We start from the raw sequence: 18,556 nt of genomic DNA, 5'->3' as shown, positions 1-18,556 counted from the left end.
GGTTTAAATATAAATTTGCACATTTTCTGGAATAAATAACTGCAGAAACTGTCGTCAGATACATTTAAAACACTGCATAGGAGGAATGGACTTCATTACAGTTCTGCCTAAGAAAAAAATATCCCACGTTGAGCTGGACCGACATAGGCCACACTGACTCGCCCACAATGACTCTGGCTTCAAGGGTTTTCCAGCCAATGAAGCCTCCATTGTTCTAATGATCATGTCTCCTGAATATGGGTCGTGCTCATGTTGGCATTAAAAATAATAGGGGGAAAAAAAGAGCGTGGGTGTATACTTATGATATCCCCTGCAAATGTCCCCAAATGGTTTTGGTGTGTCCTTATCTTTATTAAATCTAAAATAGCAGTGCAGAGGATTTGCAATTTTCCCTTTAAAAGGTAAATCTAAGACTTTCTGGGCACAAATGTATCATTTAGCTCCACCAGCCCTCTAATAATGTCACATTTAGAGCTTTACTGTCCCTGCTAAATCCAAAGAGAGCAGGGCAGCTTTAAAAAAGAGATGTGGGACACAAAGTCAGGAGATTTCTGCTTTGGCCTATTTAGGCTGACCTTTTACTTTTGCCCAATGTAGTGTCACAGAAGAAAATGATGGCTCACATTCATACTGTCTGCATTTTAACACTAGGTGTGAGTCATATGGCACTATAGCAATTTGTGCCATTATATAAAGTATAATTTGAAGACTGACTGACCTGCATCACTTGAACCAGAATAATTGTTCACCTACTGAACTTTTTAAAAGTGAAGCAGAAAAAGAGAGGAATAAAAAGATAAAAGTGAGAAATAATGTGCAGGGAAGGCTATTAGGTGAGATGGTGTTAGTTCAAATCCATACATGAGTTGCAATCCCTCAAACCAATACAGTAATCCCACATCTCAACTGTATGTTTGACTTTACTGCCACCACAACCAGCACAATATTTGCTATTAATCTATCGGGTCAACATTGAATCAGCGCCGCCACCTAGCTAGCTATATCTGCACTACTCTAATCTTTAGCCATCTGTGTACACAAGATATTAAACCACTCAAAGGCCCAAATGTTTGTGTTTCAGCAGTACATACACTGTAATAATTCACACCTGGAACATCTCTGAATGGGATATTAGCTTGTGTGGGGGAACGTGCTTCATCACATACATTTACACTCAACAAATATACTTTGAGTGTATATTTCACAATATAATCACATCATTTAACTGCGAAACAACTACATGGATGTAGAAATAGGTCATTATGTTGCTGTTCAATTTGTGTCTGTTTTTTAAATGAAATTGATATTTTAGTATGAGGCTAAACAGATTAGCACAGACCTTTTAGCACCAATATGGTGAATATGTGGTCTCAAATGAATGAACCCTGCTTAGATTTACTCATGTAACAACAATTTTTCATAAAACATCAAATATATATATATATATTTCAATGAACCTTTAATGAGAACGAGAGAACATCATAGATTGAGGGGGAAATGCAGCATAAGAAAAACAGAATCATGATGGTTATATATTTTCTTTTTTTATGTTTGTTTGTTTAAAATGACAATGACTGTGTTGTGCGCACTAAATATCAATCTCAGAGTCATTTTTATATGCTTCCCATTTCAAATGGACTGAGTCTTTCATATTTATGATGGATTATTTCAGATGTGATGTCAACCATGGTGATCTTTGACCAGAAAATATGGCGCACAGCCGTAAACTATGCATCATTTTAACTAGATAAAGACTATAAACTATTTATCTTGGAGCTGTCATTTTTTGCAAATTTATACACAAGTAAATTATAACGAGTCAGGAAGTGGCTTACTGTAACGCCAATAAAAAAGACAAGGTGATTAAGGAACAATTAATCATGAAGCTACAAAGCAAAAAATGAAAAATCCTTTCCTTTCTGAAGCCGACAGGAGGTGAAACACAGCAGATTCTGCGCTTGTTTGTTCAACCCGCTGACCAGACATTTATATATATATATATATATATATATATATATACATCTATACATTTACAGTTGTTAGGTGGGTTTTTTAGATTTTCTTCCATCAATTTACAGTTAAATTGTATAATTCCCCAAAACAGTGTTTCTTTTAAAAACATGACTAATACTTTTCATTTGATAGCATGACTATTTATTGTTTGTTTTTTACAGGACTGCATTAACAGGAAATACACTGTAATTAAATTTGACTGTTAAATCCATAATGACAAAAGTGGAAAGTCTTTCTTTTAAAATGGTGGTGAGTCTGTATTGTTTAAGGGTCAGTTACAATTACTGAAATGTGTGATAAAACTATAGTGCTGTCCACCTCCATATGGTGCTGATAGTGGTCATGGTTGAAGTGCTCCTCTGGTTGTAGATAAGATTACGCTCAGCACAGCTCCTTAAAATGCTCATATATCATCCTGACTGCAATATGTCTCATCAGTGCAACCCCATGTCAGTTAATTGAGATGCTGAATTTTAAAAAAAATACTCCATATACTTTTCAACTACAGCTTATTCAAGTAAGATAGGAGAAGAAAAATGGGGGTTTTCAGACAGACTAAAAGATAACATGCAGCACAATTCAGCTGCAGCTTCGCTCTACACTAATGACTGTGAGTGAAATAGGGAGTTTCAGTAAGTTTCTTCATTCAATTAGTTGAAAGGAGAAGCCAAGAGCAGGGGTGTGGCGTATGCTCTTAAGATATCAAATGAGTTAATGAAACACATTGTATAAACAAAAGAAATGCTGAGTGTCTATACATTTACAGTTGTTAGGTGGGTTTTTTAGATTTTCTTCCATCAATTTACAGTTAAATTGTATAATTCCCCAAAACAGTGTTTCTTTTAAAAACATGACTAATACTTTTCATTTGATAGCATGACTATTTATTACAAGGTTTTGATTGATTTTACATTCAAATTTCATAATGAAAAAAAACCCTGCAAGATTTTCGGTTATAAATAGGGCCAATACCAGTGATCATATAACATTAGTTTTGACAAGTTTAATGCCTCAAAACTTTTTCTTTTATAAAGTAAAGTTAACTGATGGTGATTCTACAAAATGGCTGTTTGTTTGTTTTTTACAGGACTGCATTAACAGGAAATACACTGTAATTAAATGTTACTGTTAAATCCATAATGACAAAAGTGGAAAGTCTTTCTTTTAAAATGATGGTGAGTCTGTATTGTTTAAGGGTCAGTTACAATTACTGAAATGTGTGATAAAACTATAGTGCTGTCCACCTCCATATGGTCCCTAAAAAACAGCATTTGCTAACTCTGTGGGTCTTGCCAGCTCCCTTTTATTAATGCCAGTATGAATAGAGATTTTCTTCCTCCCCTGGTTGTTCATGAATTGCATCTTTATCTGGAACTCTGCATTGACATGACTGACAAAATAAATGAAATGAAATGATATAACAGTGCCTGCACTGTTGCTACAACAATACTATTTCTGATATCTTACTTCAGGACAACAATTAGTATAAGCAGCATCTTAAGACAAGTAGCAAAATGTTCATTATTTTGTAGTATTTGGTGCAACAGCCACAATTTGGTTGGAAGTTAAAGAAAAGTATTGAGTTTTAATATCCAGTAAGTAAAAACCATCTGCAGATTCACCATTAAGATCAACACTTCCATTCCCTTCTCATGTTGTGTGATAATGTCCTTTAATAATGAAAACTTGGTCTTTGGAGAAAAAAGGAAAAAAAATCAAAGGAATATATCAGAAATATATTAAAAAACTTTTGCATGCTATGCGCATTAATCACAATATTTTAAAAGTTTTCCCTCCTGTGTACTGCTCTTGAGGCTTGCTAAAGAGTGTTGCTAAGTGTTGCATCAAAGTTTAGAAATAAACTGCGTTTCTGTAGGATGTTCATGAGTTCTGCAGTATAGATTGTGAAAAATCGGCAATTTGTAGCATTCAGCAGGATGTTAGCAGTGCTGCCATGCCCTTTATCTGGAATTAACTGTTGATGTCCGTCACTGTATTTTGAATTCTCCAGCCTGTGATCACAAATTCTGCTCGGTTTAAGAGAGAACAACTTAGACCCTGTGCCAAAGCAATTTCATGCAGGACCAGTGGAGACAAGTGAGTGAGCACCCACATATAATTACTGTGCCATTCTGGGGTTAAACTTTTGACTGATGGACGAACATCCAGTACCATTTTAGTTTAGCATTAGATTGGTGAACAACATAGCACAGTGATGGCAAAGAAAACCACCAGACTGTTCTAAACATACCGTTTTAAAACACACAACAGCAAATACTGATTTGACTCTCACAATAAGCAGGCCATTGGAACACATTATACCACATTAAATCACTTTTTCAAAGTAATTATGAGCCTTTTTACGATGAGTCAGAGATATGAAAAGATGTGAAGTATCATGTCCTCCCCAGAAGGTACACACGAATGCTGTTCAGCTCTGTGTCACGCACATTAACACCCTTAACACTCTCACACAGTCACAGTCTGTCTCAAACACATTCACCGAACACTACTGCACAATTACAAAAGACTGGGTCTGCTGCACTGAGGAGATGACAAAAAACTAAAGAAACCTGAGGCTGAAACTACGAAAAGGATAATGTGGAAAAAACAGAAAAGGGTTTTTAATTATCCTGAATGGGCTAATGCATATTACTGATACAGCAGGCCATTAATCCATCTAGTGCTGGCCTTGCTGATGCTGAATCGTGTGTGTGTGTGTGTGTGTGTGTGTGTGTGTGTGTGTGTGTGTCTGTTCTCTGCAGTTGTGGCCGGAGCTTGTTATTTGGATCCTAGGCCTTCTGTTACATCCGCACCCCATGGGCACAACAATGCCTCAGGCAAACCAATGATCACTCTGCATACTTAGGAGGCAGCGTCCCATTGTACAATAATACATTTGAATCATGATCTAAAATACTTTTGGTTTTCTGTTTCACCGGTTTTAGTGCACACAACTGGCAGCCAAGGTGCCTATCAGCCTCTGTTTACATGGCTACAGGACCAAGATTGAATAGTACTATTAAGGAATTTGATAATCAAGTGATCAAATGTAATTAAATTGGTATGACGCAAACATTATAGTTCCCCAAACCTTTATGATGTTTGCATGCATGTCAGCAGAATGGGAAGATCAGGAAAACCTCATGTTATTCTGACTTGAGAGTGTTTGTGAATTATTCTAAGATGGTTACTGACTTTTTGCCTTGTATTCACACAAGATAAAAAGTCTAAATTAGCTACTTTTTTGTTGTGTTATGCATTTTTAAAGGTTTGCTGGTACGTTAAACCAGATACAAACTGTCCTTTTTCTGACTTACAGCAGATGAAGTACAAGTATAAGTAATGGCAATGATTGATCAACTCCATTTAATTGTTCTTGTACGACGAATCAGTGAGTCAGCAGGCACAACCTAAAGGAAATGCAGGCGTGGTTTTATCTGCTATGTCATGCTATGCCTATGAAAAAGGTCTATTGTGCATGTTGGCTCACGTAAATGAAACTAATTACAGTATAATTAATGTTATCAGTGACACCTGTTCATGTGATCAATCCAGCATAATCAGAAATTCCTCCCAAATATCAAAGATGGTAGTGTGTCTACCATCTCTGTATTCAGAATTTTTTTCTGTTATATTTTTTCACATAATGAAGCCCTCTGCCTGATTAACCAACTCTGACAGCCTGCACAGCATGCCTTCAACCGAAACAACAAACCCTATAATAAAATAAACACCACCCATATAAAAATGTTATTATGTCCGTTTTAAGCTCGTCAGTAAAGTATGTGTTCTGTGAGTGTGATCAGCAGAAACTGTAAGACATCACACAAAATTATGCCTATCATATGGATCAATAATGTGGCAAACTGTTCATTATCTGATCTATTTTTTTGTGAAATTCATATGGCAAAGATGAAAGCTTTTGGGTGCAGTAGATACATGAGCACACTCATCTGAGCTTCTGAGCCTTTCTTTGTGCGAAGGTTAAAAACCTACACACTATTATTGGAGGACAGTACACAACATATTTCCCTTGTCATGAAAGTCCATTTCATTACTAGTTGGAGAAGTGCAGCCAAAGGACATGCTACGCCAATATCTCTTAAAAAATGTTGACTGAAAACTGTCTTTGACTGAGAATGAATTTCATATAAACCGTTATATTGAAGAATCTCCGAAATGAATACGTCGATCATTTTACATGAATTGCTGAAAAACAATGAGCCGTGTGGCAACAGCAGGTGTTTGAAACAGAGAGGTTCATCTTTTCTACAACAGTTAAGTCCCAGTTTCCACACTGCTCCCCACATCCATTTTCTAGACTGGTATTGACTTAGCATAGCCCACAATGCAGCATATACAAGACATGTTAGTTAGTCTTCACTGTAGCTGTAATCCTTGTTTGGTATAGCCACATAAAGCATTCATGGACAATGTTTTATGTCTGCACTTTAGAGGTTGATTAACTGCTACAACACTACAGAGGTAATGATAGAGCACAATGTCTACTACACACCAGTGTTATTGTTTCCTGTCGTATCCATCTTTGTTTCCCAGTCCTCTCACCACTCTTCCTCCCTCTGTTATTCTCACTCTTTCAAGCTTAAACACATTTCATGAATGTCACAAAATCCATCTATTTCCTCAGTCTTCCCTCCATCCTCAACCCTGATGAGATCCTGCGTTTTCCCATTCCTGCCTCTCTTTTGTCCCTCCCTCGCTCCCACCATTCCTGCTCCCAGCCTCGCTGCAACAGTCTCCCCTCCCCCTCCCTCGCAGCTCCATTGTGAGTGCTTGGTTCAGCAGCCTCAGCCTCTCCTGCAGTACGCAGCCTTGCCTTTACTGTGCAGCCCGTGCCAAACGCAGTACAGCCTCCCATTTGGGCTCAGGGGAGGGAGGGGAAGCACTTCAAACTGCAGGCCCAGCCAGGAAAACAAGACAGCACTGACTCCCAAGCTCATCTTCAGGCTGTGAGAATCTGAATGTTCACTGACATCTATTGATTTGTTTTTTCAGAGCTGAAATACACTTATCCACTCTGTCTCTCGTCTGTTGTCTCCCTCCCAGTTGTCGTTCACATCCCTTGATTCCTCTTAAGTAAACAGCCAACATGTTAGTTGAAAACCTGCTTACACTGCAGTTTTCTGATAAACTGCATGGTGACAGTATATACACCTTCATCTGATTTACAGTTTTACTTATAAAACCTGAAACACATGTGGCAGAGGATGAAGCACTCTGCTGAGCATACTGTGCCTTTTGTGAAACCAGAACACTCTGAACACATAAGATGATAAAAATATTTCATTGGACATTATCTTTTCTGATTCCATGGTTACAGTAGATAATGCTGTCTAAAATAGTACACGGGTGCAAACGTCACATCTTGTGTTTGATGTGTTAACATTCACTCTGGTGCCCAAGTCACTAATCTTAGCATCATAATACCAAATTTGCTCATATCTGCTTACCTGGTCACATGGTAACGTGCATCTAGTAGCATTTAATAACACTAAGCTTTGTTAAGAGCACAATAAGAGAAGTTTTCAGCATTGTCATTAGTCTGGACTTAATGTCCCCTCTAAAATCCTCTATGGAGATTGAGACTGACTTTATCACAGCTTAAAATCTTGCATGCAGCTATCTGTAAAGGCAAATAAAAGCTGTAGATTTGTCAGATCAAATCCAATTATGTATCTATGCATGTCACTCTGCAGGCACATTTCTCTGTTTGTGTGTAGTTGCAAGCAATACTGCAGCCTGGGGGAATAAACTTTCATGCAGCATGAATATGATTTTATTTATGAGAATATGGCACAAAAAACCCCAGTTTTAAACAAGGAAAAACACACGCAGCTTTCAGCTCCTTAAATATCTAAATGTGTTTAGGTAACATACTAAAACAGCAGTTGTCCAATGCAGTAATGATATTTATGTGCAACAATGATAGTATAATTTAATGCCCGTAGTTACAACAATAACAGAATTAGAGGCACATTCTGTTCGGCATCAGAGCAAAGTAAATAAAATACAGATTTGTGAGAAGCTCTAATACTGAATCATCGGTTTCTTCTGGTAACCATATAAATCTTGGCGTGATTACATGAACCAAACCAGGCACATTGGTGACAGAGAAACACACTGGTGATTAACACATCAGTCATATTTGAAATGTTTGTTATTCCTTCCTTTTGTCACCTGTTCTTGCCTGCTTGTATTGGGCATGGTTAATACTTGAGCTATCGTTACTTCCTGAAGGGCTGGGTTATTAAAACCACAATCTCTGACAGGGTCTTTGGGTGCTGATGCCAGTGTTCCTCAGTAATCCATCCTCCTAATGATGACATTGACCTTCCATATAATCATGGCAATATATATGGCAGTGATGGCCCCAAAAAGACTGATGAGGATATTTAAGTAATTGATGGTCAGAAAGGATTGTTTTGAGAAAAAAAGTCTGTTCCTGAAATTCTGGCTTTGGTGCCCCTAGTATGGTGGCTGACAAGGGCAAACACACCACAACTTAAGGAAACCCGTGCAAATAAAAACATCTTCATCAATTCCATCATTTCGCTTACTTAAATTGTCGTTTCTGTAATGTGTTGTGTTGTGGCATTTGAAGGTCTTTTTCTAAATGATGTGCCTGTGTTGTCAAATTGATGAAGATGTTTTCTTAATTTGCTTGTGTATTGGCTATTTGCATGGGTTTTCTTAAGGTGTATTGTGTTTGTCCTTGTCGACCACCATACAATTGTCTATAATAGTTTATATTGTCATGAATGTTTCTAATTCTCCTGGAGTTGCTGAGATAAGTTGATTAATCGATTAGTTGACTGACAGAAAATGTATCTGCAACTATTTTCCATCACTTTATAATTGTTATAGTCAAGGATTTAAAAATGTTTGTGTCATAAATGATAGGAAACTTTGGATTTTGGACTGTTGGTTGGACAAAATAAGACAACTGAAGATGTCCATATAGGGATCTTTTTCTGACAGTTTAAAGACAAAATGGTTAATAAATGAATCAATAAAATAATCAGCATATTAATATATGATAGAAATGATCATTAGTTGATGCCCTAAATTCTCTTAATTCATCATTTTAAATGCAGGAACTGTCCTGTTTTGTTGGTGTTTTCCAGCACAATAATTAATTCAAATCCAGAAGTAGACCACTCCTGTCACTAGTGTTTAATCACTTCATCACTTACTTCCCCCCCTTTTTTTTTTTTACCTCTATCAATTTCCAATACATGTAGCCTTTCATGTTCTCATTAAATCCTCTTTTCTGGGTTTCTTTTCCAAATAACTTTGCTGATTAATCTCTCCTGCTATTTCACCATTATCTCCTCTTAATACACAGCCTTATTTTATTACATAACGCTGGATTAGTCCAATGATGCTCCAAAGTCTGCAAAACAAAATGGAATTAAAATACAGGCGTCATCTGCTGCAAGATAACATTAGTCTGCCGGTGGCTATTTCCATTGATGATTTTCCATTGGATAAACAAGCCGCCTACCTACAAATCAATATCAGTGATTATCATGTTGTGTAGACCTGCAATGGCTAACATGCTAACATGAAACTGGTTGTTCTACAAAGACTGAAAGCTAATTTTTCCAATTCACCAGAAATAATTGAGCACTTTTGCAAAAACACCGGATTCTCCGCCAGCTGATGATGCGTAGGAGGATGAAGAGATAGACCTATTTATCTGCTACAAAGAAAGATGTCAGTCTCTTCAACCGCTGCAGAAACACCCATAAAAAGCTTTGTTTAATTGTTAAGCGCGTCCCCTGCAGCACTTTCGCAAGCATGGAAGCCTGCTCCTGAATAATTCAGTACCCAAGGTCACAGCGCTAAAACCTCTCTATTTTCTTCCCTGAGCATGGAGAGTTTGTTGTGAGTGACACCTTTTAACATTCCCGGACCCTCCTCCAACCCCCGGCTCAGCACACCAATAATTAGTCCATATAGGCGTGCACCAAACAAGAATCTTGAATTCATAAATATAAGACAAAACAAACAAAACCAATTGTTTGTCATCACAAATACCTGAAAGCTCAACGTGATGCATTCTTAACATCTCTGTACACTTACCACGTACCTGTGCAGTCAGCATAGTTGCAGAGTAGGCAAGGTGGGTTTACAATAATAATAATAATGTCTTTCAAATAATCAATGTGGAGAAGAATGCTCCGAACAAAAGCAGATTTAGATAAATTACCTTCCTCTGTAGCTTCATCTCTTTTAATCCGACATGTCCCGCACAGAGTGTATCTCACATTCGAGTGAATCCCTTCCAGTCCCCTCTGCATTATGACTGCTTTGAGTTTTAATGACAAGGCCTCCAAAAATCACTTAAATATTCCCTGAATATACACCACAGCATCCAAGCCCCACAAAAAAAACCTAATCTATCATTAAATCACCAGTAATTCAGACTGACTGAAAACATCTACTTTTCCAGTTGATTTATGATAGGGACTAAGGCTGGTCCCGTATCCCTTGTGAAGTAGTGATGGTCTGCATAATGCACAAGGTGCGCAGCTGACTTCTGAGGGGGAGGAGGGACAAACTCTGCATGTAGGCCTACAGTATGTAGCCCTTGCAAGACTCCTGTTTTGAAGAGCATCATTCATCCATCATCCATTTGCACTGCTCCTGCACTCCCAACCAAACAGCCTATGTACTTCACAGCAACAATCAAGTATGTTAATTTTGCCCCCAAGACCAGTCAAAATATTAGGCTGTGGTTCACAGAAATATTAAAGTTACAGATATTAAAGTCAAATGTTGATGTTGAACAACAAAGAGAAGTAGCCTGGGTTTCAGTTTGACAGCCTACAGAGCAGCAGGATTATGCAATGTTATTCTCAGTGCCCATTAAGAAACAAACTAATGATTAATCTACCTGATTTTTAGCAGGATATCTGTATGGATGGAAGAGGAAAGCGGATTGTTGGTCAGTTCAAGACTAACGCCATAATGAAATCCTCGCTGCTGCTGCTGCTGCTGCTGCTGCTGCTATAGTTGTTATAAAACAACATTCGCGGCTGTGAATGTGTCAGGATGGGGTTGATTGTTTTTCTTTCCCACCGAGGCATCGCTAGTGGACTTCATTAACCTTCCCTTCCGATCAATATTCATCACTCCACCCTCCAGGCAGCTGGGGTCCAAGCATCGCATCCACATTAAAACAAACCACCCCGGTCTCTCTTACCATTCCGTGCCAGCTGATGACGATCCCAGTCCTGGTGACAGTCCTTTTCAAAACACCCCGGCGGGGGAAAACATTGCAGTGACCATAGCTGAAGGCTTTAATTTAAAAGATGGCGAAGGGGGGTTGAAAAAGACCCCCACCACCACCACCACTCAAAAAAAGCGATGAGGAAATCCAAAAAAAAAAAAAAAAAAAAAAAAAAAAAAGCGCAGAGGTGGACGGAACCGAGGACTGCTGATGCTGAATCACTCTTCCACTCAGCTCACCACCTTGCAACCATTGTGCTGCAAGATGCTGGCTGTACCATTGTGGACCTACCAGAGCAGAGAAAGAGGGGAGGGAACAGAGGAAGGGGGGTATAGGGAAACATGTTACCATAACAACCGAACAGGAGCTAGTCTGACGTCAAACCCCGACGAGCACAGAGAGAGAGAGAGAGAGAGAGAGAGAGAGAGAGAGAGAGAGAGAGAGAGAGAGAGAGAGAATTAATGAAAAGCTATGAAAAGCAACAGGAGGTTCCTAGATTTGCATGCGGGCTTTATATAAATGATATTGTGAAACTGATATTATGAGCACCAATAGACATAATAGAGAATGCCTCCACAATATGAGGAAAACAACACCACGTGGAAAATCTTTTTTGTAACTCTCATTACATTACAGACATGGCTCACAAACAAACTCAGTTACGAGTAACACATCTGAAAATATTACATAACATATATCCAACAAACATGTATATGTCAAGATGTTTAGATTTTGATAACAATTTATACACTTTTTTGTTTTATTGGGGAAATTTCATATCCATAAAGCTACATTTCTTAATTAAAACCCATCTTTTAAGTTCTTTCTAATTGAAATTGAATGCTATTATGAGGAATTTGTAACAAAAAAGAAATGCATGTTAAAATGTACTCAGAAATGTTTGTCTGAAGAAGTATGTCAACATCTGTCAACAAAATGAGTCTTACTTTCCTTTCTTTTTTTCTTTTTTATTCTATGATTTTCTTATTTAACTATTGTTACTGTCATTTTGATTGTTCTTTTGTTAAATGAACTGTTGTGACTATTGTGCATTGTCACAATTAAATTAAATAAAGAAAAAGAGAAAGATCGAGATCACGTGGAGGCTGTCTCCCTGATGGGAGGGGCATGTAGCAGCATCTCTTCTGATCCCATCCTGTACCGTCCCACCAGTGCGATCATGAGGATCAATGAGATTATGTAGCCTAGTGTTATTGGTCAGGCTTGTCTTACTGAGCTGCCCACATGCCCACATGTCTCATTGACCGACTCATTACGCATGCAGTGTCTGCAGATGCTATCAGCAAATCATTATTACTCATTTATTTATTATCATTGTCTAATAACATTAATTCTAATTTCTCTTTCTGTGGATTTGATGGTGAAATAAGGCAAGGCACTTTGAGGAAATTTGATGTATATAAGTATACACAATAGGATACAATCGACATAGACAGTAGGGTATACATTAAAATATATACAGCATTTATTTAGTTTTCTTTCTCATTTATTCCTATATCATTACACACAAAGCTCCCATACACACACTCACACGCATAGTACAATAAGAAAATCCAAATCAATCAGTTAAAATTTTACTTTTTCAATTGAAGTTAGTCAACAATGGAATGTTTGTTTTTATGATGTGTGCATTTAAAAGATAAAAACAATATTACAACCGAGCTATTTTTATCATATTGGCATAATTTATAAAAGATGTTTTTACAAATAAAATGCTTTATATGTTCCACATGCATGGGTTAAGATTGTTTTGGCATCATCTACCCCATCTGTAAATGTGTCTGGATTAATGGCAGCATGCACATGCCAATGAGCCTTAAAGCCTCAGGTCACATGCGGATGGTCCAACAAGACCTGTCTACCCACATGGTAGCCTTTAATGAATACAAAATTTAATTCTGACATTGATTTTTACAGCTGCAGAGACTGATTTTTTTAGCCACTGTAAGAGGTGAAACATGGCAAATGCAAGTCAAATATACTGTGTATTTTTAGTTCTCCATCAAAAATATCTGGATTTGTAGCTTTTTAAATGATTTTCCTTTGTTTAGTGTGGAGCGTGGTGTACTGTACATTCAGTTTAGTAGAGCTCTTGCTTTTCTTCAAAACAGACCTTTGCTCTCCCACTCTTAACAACACACTCAAAAGGTACAAGACAAGAATAGTTCTGTACTTACAGATTCACTTTAAAGAATGTTCTCTCGTCTTTAAGAGGCAAGAAGTGCAACTTTTGACCAACAGAAAGAAAGGGTACAAAGTGACTTAAAACTAAAGAAAGAAAAAAATTGTACCATTTCAACCCTAAAGGTATACCTGCAGCATTGAGATACGGTCATATAATAACTATTATTATTAGGCCTATTATTATTATTAGTAGTAGTAGTACTAGCACTAGTAGTAGTAGTAGTAGTAATAGTAGTGGTGGCGGTGGTAGTAAAAGTATAGTTGTAGTTAAAATATTTGGAGCTATAATAACAATAATAACATGCGAGAACTGACTTCAAAATAAAACCAGCCTTCCAGGGAAAGTGATTTCTTATCCATCTATTCTGCCAAAAATGAAAGAATAAATAAAAGAAAAATAATTAAATGACTAAATAAAACAAAATTAATATTTATTAAGTCATAAATGAAACGAATAACTTCAGTCTTCCTGTTTCTGTGTTTGGTCATGAATTAGAAATAATTTATACTTATCAGAGACAATACATTCTTAAATCAAGAGATTATTAATATTGATAAATAATACGTATACCAGACATCCTGCTATTAGTTGAGGAAATATACTATATATGCTATATACTATATGTACTTTGCAAGTACAGTTGATCAGCTCCTTGGTAGTACTTCGTCAACAAAATCTCAAATGCAAAATATTAGCTAAGGACACCCCATTATGTACTTCCAAAACAAGTCATACACGTGTCCTCACCCAACAAGAGTTATGGACATTACCATACTGTCACACAAAACAATGACACAGCCATTTGGACTTTGAGATTTTTGGAAAATGTGATGACAACCTTCCACAGCAACATCTGCCTGAAAGACAAAATTGTAAAGTCTGCCAAGATCAGACTGAGTACCACGTTGAGTAGTCAGTATTGTCATCTGATTCATTGTGAGTGAACGATCAAACACTATTGGACACCTGAGAAATGGCTCTAAAAGAATACTGAGAGACACAGATGATGTATTTTGGACTATGCCATTGTTGTTGTTTATTATAATGTTTTTTATAACTTTGACTGTTCTTGCTTAGCCAAGATAGTGTCGACCACTGCCCAGTTGGTTAACGAACCACCCAGATGTTACAATATTGAATGAATGGTTTGAATTATGGACCAGAGTTAGCGTTCATAGCAGAAATAGCAGTCATATCTCTGACATATGATATAAAGGTAGAAGTGGAGGACTTCTGAATGGCATTGATTAATTAAGACGTTTTGCCTGAACGATGAAAAAATCCCACCAGGATAGAAGTGATGTTATTATGAAGTGGCTCTATGGGATGAACTGACAGTGAACTGGAGTCTTAAATTGCTGTCTCGATCTAAGCCTCTGTAGTCTCATTGTCCAATGAGATTAGCTTCTTGTAAAACTGGTAAAACACTCTAGCCAGTGTAGTCGGCTCACCTAATATGACTCTGTGTCACTTGACATTGTGGGAGGATGGTTTAAGCACAGAAGCATCATCATCCACTACCCAGGCAATGATTTAACATTACAGCAAAAAGCAGCATCATCATGTACCAGAAGGTGTGTTGCCATCAGCTGGGTTGCTAAGTGCTAGGATGTCCAGATCTATGAGTGTCTGCTGGGCTAATTAGCATGAAATCCGGCTTTTAGATACATAGTTAGACTGCTTTGGACTGCTGAAGGAAGGAAACAAGCCTATGAACAGCTGGGGGAATTACATGTATACCAACGAGCACACAAGCAGACTCATTTCTGATAGATTTCTAAAACTTTATTACCAGACATGGCAAGTTTTTTTAAACTCTTGGCAGACAGAGGGACTCATTTCAAAGGCAATGAAAAAAGAGCACCAGGAAAGTTTTTAATGCTCTCCAGCTGAACCCAAAGGCTAAGTCAGCAAACCACATGCCATCAACCTACCAGGTGCCCCACATTTCCAAGGCTGTTAGAATAGGCATATCAACTCTTTCAAGTGCAAATCACCCTTAGGGCCTAGACCAGCTCTGATGGGAAGGCATTAAGGGCACAGCACTGACAGAAATAGAAAGAAGAAATCCCAAATTCAGAACCCCTTTGTTAACTTGATGAGACATTTCCCAACCCCGTTACCCCTATCTGTCTCACAATGGGGGCTCTCTGCCCCAGGTGATATACAAAGATTTAAAAGTAGGAGATTAAAGGTGAGGCACAATGCTAATAGATCACTATGGCAGCATTTTATCAAATGCTAGTAAGTTTCAGGGCTTGCCAAAAGTGAAAAAATTACAAAATAAAAGCCAGTACCTTACAAATGAGACACTTCTGTGACTGAACATCACTGGCAGTAACATGCAGGCCAACAAAAAAGGTTATACAAGCGTTCAACATAGACAGTACAGTTCATAAAGGCAGAACCTATGACTCACATAATTCTTCTCCTCTTTTCCTTGGAAATGTGACAACCCACAAATTAAGAGGCAGTTTAATGTAAGTCTTAATCCCTTTATTTAGCCATCAATTTTCACTACATTTTAACCCTTTATCCTGTACTAATAGTGCAATGTGATGCCAAACACACAATATTACTATCTGCACATATCTCTTGTAGGAATATACATTCAACATCACATTGTGAGACCACACAGGCTATTTCAATGTCTCATAAGAGTTAGAGAGTTAGAGACAGACGTTAGTGAATATTCTTATTTTTATGCGCAACGTTTCAACCACTTACAGGTCTTTCTTAGGCAAAAAATGAAAAAAATGTTTTGTTCACAGACAGTGTTAAGAAACAAAAATGGTTATTCTGGGTCACACGATAGGCTCTGTAATTTGATTTCACCAGTCTAATTTAGTAACTTGCTTTAAACTAAAGTCCTAATATAATCAAAAAGTGCAGTGGCATCATTAAAACTGTTTCATTTTCTGGCTTGTTAACCAGTATACAACAGCAGTCACTTAAGATTTTCTTGAGTTTAAATGGAACATTAAAGTTTGAGATTAAACAAGAAGAAGAGATGGGCTGGCTCATTAAGTACCTGATAATGTAAATGTACAATTTTACAATGAAGAATTGGCACCAATGGAACTGCTAGTGCTAGATTGATTGATAGTGGCTTTTAAAAAAAAGGTTACACTTGAACCAAGCGTGTAAAAAAAAAACTGCTATGATCTTAACCTTATTTTTGTAATTTCTTTCAGCTGTCATTTCTGTCAGCAGAGCTTCAAATATCATCATAATTTGCTCCATATTGGTTGCTAAGACATCTCCTAATGCAGTGAAAAAGTAGATTTAGGATGAACATACTGGTATAAGTATAAAAGTATGAAACAGGTCCTTTACATGTGTCTTATTACGCAATTCCTGTTGCTATTTGTAGTATCTGAAGCTTATATTGGCCTCGATAATATAAGATGGTTGACATGACAACTGTTGGAGAGCATTAAAATCAACTGTCTTCATCTGAAGACAAAAACCAGTGTTAATCAAGTAATTGAGTCTTGTCATCCCAGCCCACAGCTGGTGATAAGAATCACGCCTTTCAGTTCTGACAGGCAGAGGCAGGCAGAGATAGCCCTTTCACCACAGCCATTTAAATAATAAAACATGTAATGATAACTAAACACCACTAGATGGCAAAATACAGACCATAAATGGTGCCGCTTTGTAGTGAACCATAGGAAGGAAGTACTCAGCAGTGAATTGCTTCCTGACTGCTTGGATGACTCTCAGGCAACTTTGATGTTGTGGGAAATACTGAATATAGGCTAATCTGGATTTTTTTTTTTTTTTTTGAGTTTGTAAAATGGCAGCCTTCCACACAGGATGCCAGGGTGCTCAAAACATCACATGAAACATACACTAATCTGTGTAAAGAGATTTCTGTCTCTGCTTTCATTATAGGCTGTGGCAATCAGCTTTCGAATACAATGTAATAATATGAATATGAAGTTTCATTGGTGCATCATTTCAGACTAACATGAAATAATAGTTTACTCTCTCTGTAGCCTATTTGAGGAAATTCAGTAAAACACATTTTTATGGGGGCAATTAATGGGTTTGGGGGATGAGGTCTGGGGCTACACAAATGTTATAGAGCCAAATATACAACATTTTACAAACCAGAATCCGCCTCCATCAGTGTTGTTGTGTTTGATGTTAGCCCTTTATATTTTCATAGGGAATGGGTACTCATGGAATCATGGATCTCATCCATTGTTTTATTTTTCCCAGTGGCCCAGTGGTATTGCAGCAAAAGAAAAAAAAAAAATCCTCCAGCCCAAAAAGCTTTTTCCCCATAGACCACTATTATAAAAGAGACATTTGTAAAACAGTTGACAGACTCAGACTGCAAACAATCAGTGATGACTGTCAATTAGGACTCTTTCTATTATAAATTCTGGATCCATGGAGGTTTTATATTTGTTAAACTTTCCTCAAGCTGAGGCAAGCGAGGCCAGTCGTGCACATATTCAGTGGGCAGCACACCCCAGAAGCAAACCTGGAAGCCAGAAACTTTTTTTGGCGTATGGGCCAGGGGAGCAATTCTTAACAGGTGCCCTTTTTGGTCCAGTATCCAACTCTTATAATACATCCTTGAACTGGGAAACTCAGACTTCTCTGAGTACAACTGAAATGCACCATCACTCTAGAAAGGGCCCTTTGCTGGTTGCAATCTGCAACCTCACCACTAGATGCCACTAAATCCTACATGCTTACCCTTTAAGTGTACATTTTAAAAAGGGGGATTCTTTATGGAAAAGCAGAAAATAAATCCAAGGCAACAATTTAACTATATCCTTTATTTTTAGCAAAATGTATTTATTTTTCATTTCTTTCTTTATTTATTGATAATCTACTTAAGTCACTCCTCCACAGAAATGATCCTCACTCTGTGCATTTTACTCCCAGTTGTGTGTTACCATAGAAACGGTTAAATGACAGTCCCCTAGCAGAGAGCCAATGGACGGCCATAGTAAGGTGTCTGGTTACTCCCAGTCAACCCACGCTAGCTGAGCAAAGGGAGGGGTTATTCAGCTCTGCAGCAGTTATGGTAACTTGGCTTCGCTGGTAGAGAGCAAATG

This window comes from Scomber scombrus, chromosome 15 (assembly GCF_963691925.1).
Source record: "Scomber scombrus chromosome 15, fScoSco1.1, whole genome shotgun sequence".
Classification (NCBI taxonomy): Eukaryota; Metazoa; Chordata; class Actinopteri; order Scombriformes; family Scombridae; genus Scomber; species Scomber scombrus.
This window is presented reverse-complemented; position numbering follows the sequence as displayed.